Source organism: Engystomops pustulosus, chromosome 11 (assembly GCF_040894005.1).
Source record: "Engystomops pustulosus chromosome 11, aEngPut4.maternal, whole genome shotgun sequence".
NCBI classification, from domain to species: Eukaryota; Metazoa; Chordata; class Amphibia; order Anura; family Leptodactylidae; genus Engystomops; species Engystomops pustulosus.
The window spans coordinates 87,096,420-87,112,204 of record NC_092421.1 but is presented as its reverse complement, the minus strand read 5'-3'; the positions used below and the strand labels follow the sequence as shown (position 1 = coordinate 87,112,204).

At 42.4% G+C, this 15,785-nt stretch overlaps 1 protein-coding gene and 1 long non-coding RNA gene across 5 annotated transcripts in view; one reads left to right on the top strand and one right to left on the bottom strand.

Moving 5' to 3' along the window:
* CRTAC1 (cartilage acidic protein 1) overlaps positions 1–15,785 on the bottom strand; it is a 503,192-nt gene that overhangs the window by 326,396 nt on the left and 161,011 nt on the right. The gene's annotated exons all lie outside the window — the stretch shown is intronic.
* The window catches only part of LOC140105838 (uncharacterized), a 101,049-nt gene continuing 88,986 nt past the window's right edge, over positions 3,723–15,785 (top strand). The window contains exons 1-2 of the long non-coding RNA XR_011850652.1: positions 3,723–3,818; positions 4,877–4,925. This is a non-coding gene — a long non-coding RNA (uncharacterized lncRNA). The remainder of the gene's footprint in view (positions 3,819–4,876; positions 4,926–15,785) is intronic.

The following is a 15,785-nucleotide window of genomic DNA, read 5'->3' as shown; positions in this document are numbered from 1 at the left end:
ATGTAAGGACACACCTGCAAAATGGTAACAACCAGTTGTCAATTTATTCAGACCAGACATGGAACCATAGAGAAGTATTATTAAAATTATGATCCAGATTTGTTTGTTTATGTAAAATATTCAACTATTTCTAAGTCGGAAGAAATGGCAGGACCTCATTACATCGATGCACAGAGTATCAAAGTATCATAGAAGATAAGGTTATAACAGACACATTGGGGAGAACTTCTAAAGGCTTGTGCTGGCATATATACCTTGATAAAGTCACAGTTTCTGGCTATTACTTCTCTTATGTGTGTAGTGGGTGGTACCAGGTGGCAGAGAGGGCCGGCACGGGGCTGTGCACCCATCAGAAAGTCCAAACAATACTCCTAGAGCGATGATCCAGAGGAGGCCAATATACCTACAGGGATGATACTAATAGGTACAAAGTGGGAAAAAAATCCTCCTTGACCCCAAATATGGAAAAAAAAATCTCAAGATGTAATTTATTTTTGCATAATATTACAGCTCCTTCACTCCTCTCTATAAGGTGCATATGAATGTTGTGGTCAATGGAAAGGCATCAGGTGGCAGCTTATGGTTAGCAGAGGTAACACTTACACTTGGTTCCTGGGTAATGTGGCAATGTTTGGGTAATGTGGCATTTTTTTTTTTACTGGGAACAAAATTACATCACATTTATAATGGATCCCACTTAAGAACGCGTAGATCGGAGGTAGGCTACTGTCCTCTCTAAGGGAATATGCTGTAGTGTCACCTGTAGGTAACTTTCAGATACCAAGTGGTTTCCAAGAGCTTTGTTAAAGATGTCCAACCTAGTCAACCAGAGCTCTAACCCAGCTCTGTCTACAAATTGGGTGATTTCCATAGATATCGGCTCATGCTAAGGAAATAGAAAGGGCATCTACCTATAGGTGATACTAGAGATAGATGCTTTCTTCTCCCCTTTGGAGGATGACTAGTTTGCATAATTTCCCCAGCTGCCTTGCATCATGTGCCTCCATTTACCTCCTATAGACATTATGACCCTCTCCAACACACAAACCAAGGAGATTAGGGTCAGACTGACCAGTCAAAGAGCTAGACCAGAACATCTGGTGGCCCCAGGCTCCAACACACTAGAGGCCCATTGACCTCCCATGGTCATTAAGACCCTCTCTAACACACAAACCAATGCCCAGAGATTAGGGTCAGACTGACCAGTCAAATATCTAGACCAGAACATCTGGTGGCCCCAGGCTCCAACACAATAGAGGCCCATTGATCTCCCATGGTCATGATGATCATGCTTAAGAACATGTAGATCAGAGGAGGAATAAAAGCTGAGACATTGATATTTTTCTGTTCAATCTCTTCCCCGACTGGACATCATCCTATGACAACCCTTTTAACAATGAAAATAGTTTCTGGTGACTCTTCTTGCTGAACGCTGATCAGTTCCTTCAACCAGCCAAGTGTTCTGCAAATGCCTGAAGCCTAATGTAGAGGACGGAGGTCGATGGCCCTTAAATATAACAAAACCAGCAGAAATGAATCATGCAGAAGGTGTTTGATGAAGGAATAATATACCTAAAAGAAAGGCTTTTGGCCGGTGAGATTTCATATTGTCATCACATTTATGTTTGCAAATAGTAGTCAGTCGAGAGGCCAGTAGAAGTCCACAGTGTGGTTGGTCTAGCCTTACAAATAAGCTGTTATTGAAGGGGAAAGACCCCCCTGCCACAAAGGAAGGATGGACAAGTATCACTGTAGATGATGACATCAAAAAGTATTGTGGATTCTGAAAAATTGAGCCATCCTAGGCTCCACCAGATTTTTCCAAGTTAGGATGTTCCTCGGGGGTGGAGCTTACAGATCTGCATTTCCAGTATAAATAAAACCTTATGCTGAGGACAGTGAATAAGTGTCAGATCACTGGGGTGCAACCCCCAGAAAATTGGGAACCTTAAGTTCATCAACATTTTCCATTTTGAATGGATCAGAGGTGCAAATGCTCCAGCTACAGAGAATAAGTGTTAATAGTGGCAGAGAACCAAGACCCAACTGATTATCAACTATTCTACACATAGCTGAACAATAATACTTTCTTTATTTATATAGCGTTCACAGATTACAGAGTTTGCCAAATCAGTCCCTGTCCCCATGGGGCTCACAATCTAATTAACCTACCAGTATTTTTTGGAGTGTGGGAGGAAACCAGAGGACCCAGAGGAAAACCACGCAAACACGGAGAGAACATACAAACTCTTTGAAGATGTTGACCTGGATGGAACTTGTACCCAGGACCCCAGTGCTGCAAGGCTGTTGTGCTAACCACTGAGCCACCCGTGCTACCCCTTGCTTAGTTATAGTTCTGCCCAATACAAGTAATGTGGGCTAAGCTGTAATATCAGACAGAACCACTATACTATGTAGGGCGCTGTGATACATGGGTAATAGAGATCCCAGACAACTCCTCTAGTCACACATCTGCATTTCTATATTTGTACGTAAGTTCTGTTGTAAGATTATCTCGTTTTTTTAGTCTTTTTGTAACAGCCCGACGTTTAATATCCGCTATCAAACTTTATTTTCTTGCAGAATGGCGCAGACAAAAAAACCAAGTCTGTGCTTTAGGCTCTGTGTGCAGATGGCGTCTCCGCATTCAAGCATCTAATTACAAAATTAGCTGATATTTACTTATCATGTTAATTATTGTTCTCAATAATGAGAGATCTGAGAGCGGCCGATGTGGAGAGAAAGACAAACTGCGTGGGTCACCGGATGTTAGCGGAGTCTGGAGTTTTCTTGATATTTGAGAATGTTTTCGCATTGTAATTATGCAAAAAGACAAATTGGGATTAATCTCTACATTTGCCGATACCGGCTGTATAATGAGGGATGCCGAAAAAAGGGGATGTTCCGGGTAAATAACACTTACTGACGGAGTGGAGGCCACCGCTAACTATTGTATCCAATCACTGAAAGCCAAAATGTTGATCTACTCTTTGTGTCTTAAAGGGAGTTTTACTGATTCAAAATGGCCTCCAAAACCAATAGGTTGGGTTATTTAACAGGAGTTTAAATATCTGTTGGGGTAATTACATGCAGAAATTATCATCTGTTCATGTATATGCAAATCAGCCTGCAAGGAAGCAGGGGGCAGGGCTGATTTTTCTATACTGCGATTAGTGCTCGGTTATTGGTTTGGCTGGAATTTAGGACGACACTAAACAGTTCAGTTTATATATCTAAAGGGGTTGGCCACATTTCAATAAATATCTTTTATTAGACAAGTTTCTGCATGTATACAGGCAGTCCCTGGGTTACATACAAGATAGGGTCTGTAGGTTTGTTCTTAAGTTGAATTTGTATGTAAGTCGGAACTGTATATTTTATCATTGTAATCCCAGCCAGAACTTTTTTGGTCTCTGTGACAATTAACAATAATAAAGCTTCATTACAGACGCCTGTGATAACTGTTATAGCTGTTTATTGTAGTCTAGGACTAAAGTACAATAAATTATCAATATCCAGAGGTCCGTTTGTAACTAGGGGTCGTATGTAAGTCGAGTGTTCTTAAGTAGGGGACCGCCTGTATATACATCTGTCTTTGCCTCCTTTTAAGGCTGCAGCCTTACCCCGTTCTCAGCCTGCTACACTCTACAAACACCTTCAATGCTTCAGGATGTCAATGTGACATCACTGTTTCTCCTCTCATCCTAACAGAGACAAGGAGATGGAGGAGGGTGAGGATAAGTCATTCTGTGCTGCTACAGCTCCTCCTATTCAGCAGAGATCAGAGATGTAAAGAAAGGAGCATGGAGGATACAAAAGTAAGTAGCAGGATGGCTGAAATAATTGATGGACATTCAAGAATTATACACAAGGCAGTAAAGACAAATGGCAACTTAAGTAAGGGAGTGACCAACCTCTTAAACACTAACATATACATGCACTTTAAAATGGCCAAAAAATACCCATGTACAGTGGCCAAATATCCAACAGTTGGTTGCAGTTAACCCAATACACCCGGTTTAGCAGAGACTCAGACCGGAAAATGGTGTCAATAAAGGCAAGGGGCAAGTATTTGTAGTCGATGGAACATGTGCCCAATTTGAAGTGCTGGGGGGAGAGGGGTCATGGGACACATGTCACTCAATCTGTGACCTACTTGGACTGGCACCTGGCTTATGATGTCAGAACAAGTGACTTCCTGAAGTTTGTGGAAAACACAGATGCCCTAACAACCCTCGCCACCCCCCATCCCCATCCATGGAACTTCAGGCTGAAGGCTGGATACAAATTCAACAAATGGAACTCCATAATGAAACACCTTGTAGCACATTTATCAACGGCAAGACTGGTGCGACAAAAAGCTATTGTCCAATCAGAGGGTCTTGCACCAAAAACTATGCAATTGCTCCAAAGTACTAAGCCAAAATAGGAGGAGGGGCTCCAGACTGTCTTATACATGGGCAGGATTACTAAACAGCTGATAACCTCCGTATAAGATGACATCACATCAGCATCATGTGATCGCCGCAGCCAATCACTGACCTCAGGTGTCCCCTTTAAGGCACAACAGACTTCTATAAAGTGTCTTCCAACTTATTCTTTGAGATTTCACTGCTCCTAAAAAGAATAAAATTCAATAAAATCTCCAAAATGAAAGTGCATTTTGTGAACATAAAGTTGCGGCAGGACCCAGCAGGACGCAAAGTGCAAAAGAAAATTGGTCTGCAGCCCCGCAGCAGAATAGTATAATCAATCCCAAATTACTCCTGTGCTCGATTCATAGAATTACTTGTACAAGTCTTTGTGCTACCAATAAACCGCGAACACACAAAGACACCAGCGACGGCGGCGCTCAGCTTTGTTCTTGTTTTCCCAGAGATAATGTTGACTCTGCTCCAGATTTGGTTGGAACATAAAACTCCCTGGTAAGTGGCTACGATAATTTATAACAACAATAATACAATGTACAAACATGTTACTGCATAGAGAGGGCAAGCAAATAAAAACTGGTGATTATTGATTAAAACCTAACAATTGTAATACTGCCCCTATGTGCAAGATAAAACTACTACAATACTGCCCCCTATGTGCAAGAATATAACTACTATAATACTGCCCCCTATGTGCAAGAATATAACTACTATAATACTGCCCCCTATGTACAAGAATATAACTACTATAATACTGCCCCCTATGTACAAGAATATAACTTCTATAATACTGCCCCCTATGTACAAGAATATAACTACTATAATACTGCCCCCTATGTACAAGAATATAACTACTATAATACTGCACCCTATGTACAGGAATATAACTACTATAATACTGCCCCCTATGTACAAGAATATAACTACTATAATACTGCCCCCTATGTACAAGAATATAACTACTATAATACTGCCCCCTATGTACAAGAATATAACTACTATAATACTGCCCCCTATGTACAAGAATATAACTACTATAATACTGCCCCCTATGTACAGGAATATAACTACTATAATACTGCCCCCTATGTACAGGAATATAACTACTATAATACTGCCCCCTATGTACAAGAATATAACTACTATAATACTGCCCCTATGTACAAGAATATATCTACTATAATACTGCCCCTATGTACAGGAATATAACTACTATAATACTGCCCCCTATGTACAAGAAAATAACTACTATAATACTGCCCCCTATGTACAGGAATATAACTACTATAATACTGCCCCTATGTACAGGAATATAGCTACTATAATACTGCTCCCTATGTACAGGAATATAACTACTATAATACTGCCCCCTATGTACAAGAATATAACTACTATAATACTGCCCCCTATGTGCAAGATTATAACTACTATAATACTGCCCCCTATGTACAGGAATATAACTACTATAATACTGCCCCCTATGTACAGGAATATAACTACTATAATACTGCCCCCTATGTACAAGAATATAACTACTATAATACTGCCCCCTATATACAGGAATATAACTGCTATAATACTGCCCCCTATGTACAGGAATATAACTACTATAATACTGCCCCCTATGTACAGGAATATAACTACTATAATACTGCCCCCTATGTACAAGAATATAACTACTATAATACTGCCCCCTATGTGCAAGATTATAACTACTATAATACTGCCCCCTATGTACAGGAATATAACTACTATAATACTGCCCCCTATGTACAGGAATATAACTACTGTAATACTGCCCCCTATGTACAAGAATATAACTACTATAATACTGCCCCTTATGTACAAGAATATAACTACTATAATACTGCCTCCTATGTACAAGAATATAACTACTATAATACTGCCCTCTATGTACAAGAATATAACTACTATAATACTGCCCCCTATGTACAGGAATATAACTACTATAATACTGCCCCTATGTACAAGAATATAACTACTATAATACTGCTCACGATGTACAGGAATATAACTACTATAATACTGCCCCCTATGTACAGGAATATAACTACTATAATACTGCCCCCTATGTACAGGAATATAACTGCTATAATACTGCCCCCTATGTACAGGAATATAACTACTATAATACTGCCCCCTATGTACAAGAATATAACTACTATAATACTGCCTCCTATGTACAAGAATATAACTACTATAATACTGCCCCCTATGTACAAGAATATAACTACTATATTACTGCCCCCTATGTACAGGAATATAACTACTATAATACTCCCCCCTGTGTACAAGAATATAACTACTATAATACTGCCTCCTATGTACAGGAATATAACTACTATAATACTGCCCCCTATGTACAGGAATATAACTACTATAATTCTGCCTCCTATGTACAGGAATATAACTACTATAATACTGCCCCCTATGTACAGGAATATAACTACTATAATACTGCCCCCTATGTACAAGAATATAACTACTATAATACTGCCCCCTATGTACAGGAATATAACTACTATAATACTGCCCCCTGTGTACAAGAATATAACTACTATAATACTGCCTCCTATGTACAGGAATATAACTACTATAATACTGCCCCCTATGTACAGGAATATAACTACTATAATACTGCCCCCTATGTACAGGAATATAACTACTATAATACCGCCCCCTATGTACAAGAATATAACTACTATAATACTGCCCCCTATGTACAGGAATATAACTACTATAATACTGCCCCCTATGTACAAGAATATAACTACTATAATACTGCCCCCTATGTACAAGAATATAACTACTATAATACTGCCCCCTATGTACAGGAATATAACTACTATAATACTGCCCCCTGTGTACAAGAATATAACTACTATAATACTGCCCCCTATGTACAAGAATATAACTACTATAATACTGCCCCCTATGTACAAGAATATAACTACTATAATACTGCCCCCTATGTACAGGAATATAACTACTATAATACTGCCCCCTATGTACAGGAATATAACTACTATAATACTGCCCCCTATGTACAGGAATATAACTACTATAATACTGCCCCCTATGTACAAGAATATAACTACTATAATACTGCCCCCTATGTACAGGAATATAACTACTCTAATACTGCCCCCTATGTACAGGAATATAACTACTATAATACTGCCCCCTATGTACAAGAATATAACTACTATAATACTGCCCCCTATGTACAAGAATATAACTACTATAATACTGCCCCCTATGTACAGGAATATAACTACTATAATACTGCCCCCTGTGTACAAGAATATAACTACTATAATACTGCCTCCTATGTACAGGTATATAACTACTATAATACTGCCCCCTATGTACAAGAATATAACTACTATAATACTGCCCCCTATGTACAAGAATATAACTACTATAATACTGCCCCCTATGTACAGGAATATAACTACTATAATACTGCCCCCTATGTACAAGAATATAACTACTATAATACTGTCCCCTATGTACAGGAATATAACTACTATAATACTGCCCCCTATGTACAGGAATATAACTACTATAATACTGCCCCCCCCCTATGTACAGGGATATAACTACTATAATACTGCCCCCTATGTACAGGAATATAACTACTATAATACTGCCCCCTATGTACAAGAATATAACTACTATAATACTGCCCCCTATGTACAAGAATATAACTACTATAATACTGCCCCCTATGTACAAGAATATAACTACTATAATACTGCCCCCTATGTACAAGAATATAACTACTATAATACTGCCCCCTATGTACCAGAATATAACTACTATAATACTGTCCCCTATATACAGGAATATAACTACTATAATACTGCCCCCTATGTACAGGAATATAACTACTATAATACTGCTCCCTATGTACAGGAATATAACTACTATAATACTGCCCCCTATGTACAGGAATATAACTACTATAATACTGCCCCCTATGTACAAGAATATAACTACTATAATACTGCCCCCTATGTACAGGAATATAACTACTATAATACTGCCCCCTATGTACAGGAATATAACTACTATAATACTGCCCCCTATGTACAGGAATATAACTACTATAATACTGCCCCCTATGTACAGGAATATAACTACTATAATACTGCCTCCTATGTACAGGAATATAACTACTATAATACTGCCCCCTATGTACAGGAATATAACTACTATAATACTGCCCCCTATGTACAGGTATATAACTACTATAATACTGCCCCCTATGTACAAGAATATAACTACTATAATACTGCCCCCTATGTACAGGTATATAACTACTATAATACTGCCCCCTATGTACAGGTATATAACTACTATAATACTGCCCCCTATGTACAAGAATATAACTACTATAATACTGCCCCCTATGTACAAGAATATAACTACTATAATACTGCCCCCTATGTACAGGAATATAACTACTATAATACTGCCCCTTATGTACAGGAATATAACTACTATAATACTGCTCCCTATGTACAGGAATATAACTGCTATAATACTGCCCCCTATGTACAGGAATATAACTACTATAATACTGCCCCCTATGTACAGGAATATAACTACTATAATACTGCCCCCTATGTACAGGGATATAACTACTATAATACTGCCCCCTATGTACAGGGATATAACTACTATAATACTGCCCCCTATGTACAAGAATATAACTACTATAATACTGCCCCCTATGTACAGGAATATAACTACTATAATACTGCCCCCTATGTACAAGAATATAACTACTATAATACTGCCCCCTATGTACAGGAATATAACTACTATAATACTGCCCCCTATGTACAAGAATATAACTACTATAATACTGCCCCCTATGTACAAGAATATAACTACTATAATACTACCCCCTATGTACAGGAATATAACTACTATAATACTGCTCCCTATGTACAGGAATATAACTACTATAATACTGCCCCCTATGTACAAGAATATAACTACTATAATACTGCCCCCTATGTACAAGAATATAACTACTATAATACTGCCCCCTATGTACAGGAATATAACTACTATAATACTGCCCCCTATGTACAAGGATATAACTACTATAATACTGCCCCCTATGTACAGGAATATAACTACTATAATACTGCCCCCTATGTACAAGAATATAACTACTATAATACTGCCCCCTATGTACAAGAATATAACTACTATAATACTGCCCCCTATGTACAGGAATATAACTACTATAATACTGCCCCCTATGTACAGGAATATAACTACTATAATACTGCCCCCTATGTACAAGAATATAACTACTATAATACTGCCCCTATGTACAAGGATATAACTACTATAATACTGCTCCCTATGTACAAGAATATAACTACTATAATACTGCCCCCTATGTATATTATTATAACTAATATGATGTTGCTTTACCAGAAAATAACTACTGTGATTTTGAGAAAAAATTAAGTATTAATACATTCTGTTGTTCAGTGATAATTAGAAATAACCTTTTATACTATGTGCATGAAAAAACTAACATCATTATTATTATTATTAATTATTTACATTGTGTATGAACATTACTAGAGATGAGCGAACACTAAAATGCTCGGGTACTCGTTATTCGAGATGATCTTTTCCCGATGCTCGAGTGCTCGTCTCGAATAACGAGCCCCATTGAAGTCAATGGGAGACTCGAGCATTTTTCAAGGGGACCAAGGCTCTGCACAGGGAAGCTTGGCCAAACACCTGGGAACCTCAGAAAAGGATGGAAACACCACGGAAATGGACAGGAAACAGCAGGGGCAGCATGCATGGATGCCTCTGAGGCTGCATAATCGCACCATTATGCCAAAATTATGGGCAACAGCATGGCCATGACAGAGTGACAGAATGAAGCTAGATAGCATCTAAAACATCCAATAATTGACCCTGACACTATAGGGGACGGCATGCAGAGGCAGCGGCAGCAGCGGCAGGCTAGAGAGTGGCATGGCGACATACCCTAAATGGACTCAGGCTTCAAACCAATGGGTGGCAGAGAGGAACCAAAGGAGGTGAGCAAGAAGCGCTCAAATAATATCGGTACATGATAAAAGTTTGCCGGTATATTTTGTGGATTACACAGCAGGGTGGCGACAAAGTTAACATGGAAGCCATGAAAACAACCCCAAATTCTGCCTGACACAGCTCGTTTGATAAGGGGACCATGTATGCTTACAGTTCATGCCAGTCGCTGCACTTGCTGCCAGTCTCCTTTCGAATAGTTTAAAATAATAATAACCCTCATCCATAAAGCTCTGTATAATGCTGCACCCCCCTACCTCTCCTCTCTTATCTCAGTCTATCGCCCAACCCGTGCTCTTAGATCCGCCAGTGATCTTAGATTAACCTCTACCCTAGTGCGGACCTCCCACTCGCGTCTCCAAGACTTCTCTAGAGCTGCACCAATTCTATGGAATGCTCTGCCCCGGACTATCAGACTAATACCTAACCTCCAAAGTTTCAAACGTGCTCTTAAAACCCATTTCTTTAGGCAAGCCTATAACACTCATTAACTGCATGAAGTTTTAACTCTTCTACTAACCCGTCCTGTGTCGTCCTCCCATCTGTTATCCAGCAACCAACAGGCACCAGACTTCTCTGCAGTCCCATTCACCCTGGACCTGGTATATAAGATGACGGCTGAGTGGTTCAAGCGACAGCAATTCCATTTATTATATTTTTTTCTATTCCCTAAGAAGAATGGCTTGACCATTAAATATTCTTTTACCTCGTGTTACCCCATCATCTTCATAAACCGTAAGCTCTGGCGAGCAGGGACCTCACTCCTGTTGTTCCATACAAATGTTGTGCTCTGTTACATTACATTTGTATTTGTTTCCTATGATTTGTAAAGCGCTGCAGAATATGATGACGCTATATAAATAAAGATTATTATTATTATGGAGGCAGTGAACTAGTAGTAGATTAAAGGTGCTGCAACTATGTTAGTTGGATCTTGGGATGGAGCTGGCGCTCCGCTGCCAGGCGAGCTTTCGCCAATCCAAGCCCCTGTCTCTAGGCTACTCCCCAAACAGCACTTCTAAGAACCTTTTGTATAAGATCAAGTGTAGTAGCGTTCTTATAAGTTTAGGATATGCCGGGTGAGGGGAATGTAAACAGATGCGCAAGAAGCGCTGAAATAATATCCCTAAATGGTAAAAGTTTGCCAGTATATTTTGTGGATTACACAGCAGGGTGGCGACAAAGTTAACAACTTTGATGTGGAATGCCCTGTAATAGCTCTTGGGCGGTGTGCCTTTTATCGCCTAGGCTCAGCAGTTTCAGCACCGCCTGCTGTCGCTTAGCGACGGCACTGCTGCTGTGCCTAGAGCTACCGACTGATGGCGCCATGCCCACGGATGGTAATTCGGAGGAGGAGGAGGTGGAGGAGGGGTGGGAGGAGGTATAGTAGGCCTTTGAGACCTGGACCGAGGTAGGCCCCGCAATTCTCTGCGTCGCCAGTATATGAGCAGCCCCAGGGTCAGACTCGGTCCCAGCCTGCACCAAGTTAAGTGTAGTAGCGTTCTTATAAGTTTGGGATATGGCGGGTGAGGGGAATGGAAACAGATGCGCAAGAAGCGCATGATGCGCATGGAGCTGGCGCTCCGCTGCCAGGCGAGCTTTCGCCAATCCAAGCCCCTGTCTCTAGGCTACTCCCCAAACAGCACTTCTAAGAACCTTTTGTATAAGATCAAGTGTAGTAGCGTTCTTATAAGTTTAGGATATGCCGGGTGAGGGGAATGTAAACAGATGCGCAAGAAGCGCTGAAATAATATCCCTAAATGGTAAAAGTTTGCCAGTATATTTTGTGGATAACACAGCAGGGTGGCGACAAAGTTAACAACTTTGATGTGGAATCCATGAAAACAACCCAAATTTCTGCCTGACACAGCTCGTTTGATAAAGGGACGATGTATGGAGGCAGCTATATGGACGACTTTTGGAGGTAGCAATGGAGACAACGTGTGGAGGCTGCTATGGAGACAATTTAATTTGGATAGTGCCTGTATGTGGCAGTCCCAAACATTTTTCAAACCAGAGGAGCAGGTAGGTGGCCCTCCAGTAAAATGGAATAGATTGAGTGCCTGTATGTGGCAGTCCCAAAAATGTTTCAAACCAGAGGAGCAGGTAGGTGGCCCTCCAGTAAAATGGAATAGATTGAGTGCCTGTATGTGGCAGTCCCAAAAATTCTTCAAACCAGAGGAGCAGGTAGGTGGCCCTCCAGTAAAATGGAATAGATTGAGTGCCTGTATGTGGCAGTCCCAAAAATTCTTCAAACCAGAGGAGCAGGTAGGTGGCCCTGCAGTAAAATGGAATAGATTGAGTGCCTGTATGTGGCAGTCCCAAAAATGTTTCAAACCAGAGGAGCAGGTAGGTGGCCCTCCAGTAAAATGGAATAGATTGAGTGCCTGTATGTGGCAGTCCCAAAAATTGTTCAAACCAGAGGAGCAGGTAGGTGGCCCTGCAGTAAAATGGAATAGATTGAGTGCCTGTATGTGGCAGTCCCAAAAATGTTTCAAACCAGAGGAGCAGGTAGGTGGCCCTCCAGTAAAATGGAATAGATTGAGTGCCTGTATGTGGCAGTCCCAAAAATTGTTCAAACCAGAGGAGCAGGTAGGTGGCCCTGCAGTAAAATGGAATAGATTGAGTGCCTGTATGTGGCAGTCCCAAAAATGTTTCAAACCAGAGGAGCAGGTAGGTGGCCCTCCAGTAAAATGGAATAGATTGAGTGCCTGTATGTGGCAGTCCCAAAAATTGTTCAAACCAGAGGAGCAGGTAGGTGGCCCTGCAGTAAAATGGAATAGATTGAGTGCCTGTATGTGGCAGTCCCAAAAATGTTTCAAACCAGAGGAGCAGGTAGGTGGCCCTCCAGTAAAATGGAATAGATTGAGTGCCTGTATGTGGCAGTCCCAAAAATTTTTTAAAACAGAGGACCGGGTAGGTGGCCCTCCAGAAAAATGGAATAGATTGAGTGCCTGTATGTGGCACTCACAAAAATTGTTTCAAACAGAGGACCGGGTAGGTGGCCCTCCAGAAAAATTAAATGCATGAAGTACTATAGCAAGAGCCAGTGGGCCCTGTCAAAAAATAGCCATTTTCCTCTGCTTTACTGTACAAAGAGGAGGAGAAGGAGGAAAATGAGGAGGAGGAGGAGGAGTGGATCAATTATTCAGGTTGAGCTTCCTTCACCTGGTGGAGATTGGAAATTCTGAGAAATCCAGCCTTTATTCATTTTAATAAGCGTCAGCCTGTCAGCGCTGTCAGTCGACAGGCGTGTACGCTTATCGGTGATGATGCCACCAGCTGCACTGAAAACCCGCTCGGACAAGACGCTAGCGGCAGGGCAGGCAAGAACCTCCAAGGCGTACAGCGCCAGTTCGTGCCACATGTCCAGCTTTGAAACCCAGTAGTTGTAGGGAGCTGTGTGATCATTTAGGACGATGGTATGGTCAGCTACGTACTCCCTCACCATCTTTCTGTAAAGATCAGCCCTACTCTGCCGAGACTGGGGACAGGTGACAGTGTCTTGCTGGGGTGACATAAAGCTGGCAAAAGCCTTGTAAAGCGTACCCTTGCCAGTGCTGGACAAGCTGCCTGCTCGCCTACTCTCCCTCGCTACTTGTCCCGCAGAACTACGCACTCTGCCGCTAGCGCTGTCAGAAGGGAAATACTGTTTCAGCTTGTGCACCAGGGCCTGCTGGTATTCATGCATTCTCACACTCCTTTCCTCTCCAGGGATGAGAGTGGAAAGATTTTGCTTGTACCGTGGGTCCAGGAGAGTGAACACCCAGTAATCGGTGCTGGAATAAATTCTTTGAACGCGAGGGTCACGGGATAGGCAGCCTAGCATGAAATCTGCCATATGCGCCAGAGTACCAACGCGTAAGAATTCACTCCCCTCACTGGCCTGACTGTCCATTTCCTCCTCCTCCAACTCCTCCAACTCCTCTTCTTCTGCCCATACACGCTGAACAGTGAAGGACTCAACAATGGTCCCCTCTTGTGTCTCGCCAACATTCTCCTCCTCTTCCTCCTCATCCTCCTCCACCTCCACCTCCTCCGATATGCGCTGAGAAACAGACCTCAGGGTGCTTTGGCTATCAACAAGGGAATATTCTTCCCCCGTCTCTTGTGACGAGCGCAAAGCTTCCGACTTCATGCTGACCAGAGAGTTTTTCAACAGGCCAAGCAGCGGGATGGTGAGGCTGATGATGGCGGCATCGCCACTGACCATCTGTGTTGACTCCTCAAAGTTACTCAGCACCTGACAGATATCAGACATCCACGTCCACTCCTCATTGTAGACTTGAGGAAGCTGACTGACCTGACTACCAGTTCTGGTGGAAGTTGACATCTGGCAGTCTACAATCGCTCTGCGCTGCTGGTAAACTCTGGATAACATGGTCAGTGTTGAATTCCACCTCGTGGGCACGTCGCACAACAGTCGGTGAGCGGGCAGTTGGAGGCGGCGCTGCGCTGCCCTGAGAGTGGCAGCATCTGGGCTGGACTTCCTGAAATGCGCACAGATGCGGCGCACCTTCGTGAGCAAATCAGACAGATTGGGGTATGTCTTGAGGAAACGCTGCACTATCAGATTTAACACATGGGCCAGGCATGGCACATGTGTCAGTCTGCCGAGTTGCAGAGCCGCCACCAGGTTACGGCCGTTGTCACACACAACCATTCCCGGCTTGAGGTTCAGCGGTGCCAGCCACAGATCAGTCTGCGCCGTGATGCCCTGTAATAGCTCTTGGGCGGTGTGCCTTTTGTCGCCTAGGCTCAGCAGTTTGAGCACCGCCTGCTGTCGCTTAGCGACGGCACTGCTGCTGTGCCTAGAGCTACCGACTGATGGCGCCGTGCCCACGGATGGTAGTTCGGAGGAGGAGGTGGAGGAGGGGTGGGAGGAGGAGGAGGCATAGTAGGCCTGAAACACCTGGACCGAGGTAGGCCCCGCAATCCTCGGCGTCGGCAGTATATGAGCAGCCCCAGGGTCAGACTCGGTCCCAGCCTCCACCAAGTTAACCCAATGTGCCGTCAGCGATATATAGTGGCCCTGCCCGGCAGCACTCGTCCACGTGTCCGTGGTCAGGTGGACCTTGTCAGAAACGGCGTTGGTCAGGGCACGGATGATGTTGTCTGACACGTGCTGGTGCAGGGCTGGGACGGCACATCGGGAAAAGTAGTGGCGGCTGGGGACCGAATACCGAGGGGCGGCCGCCGCCATGAGGTTGCGAAAGGCCTCGGTCTCTACTAGCCTATAGG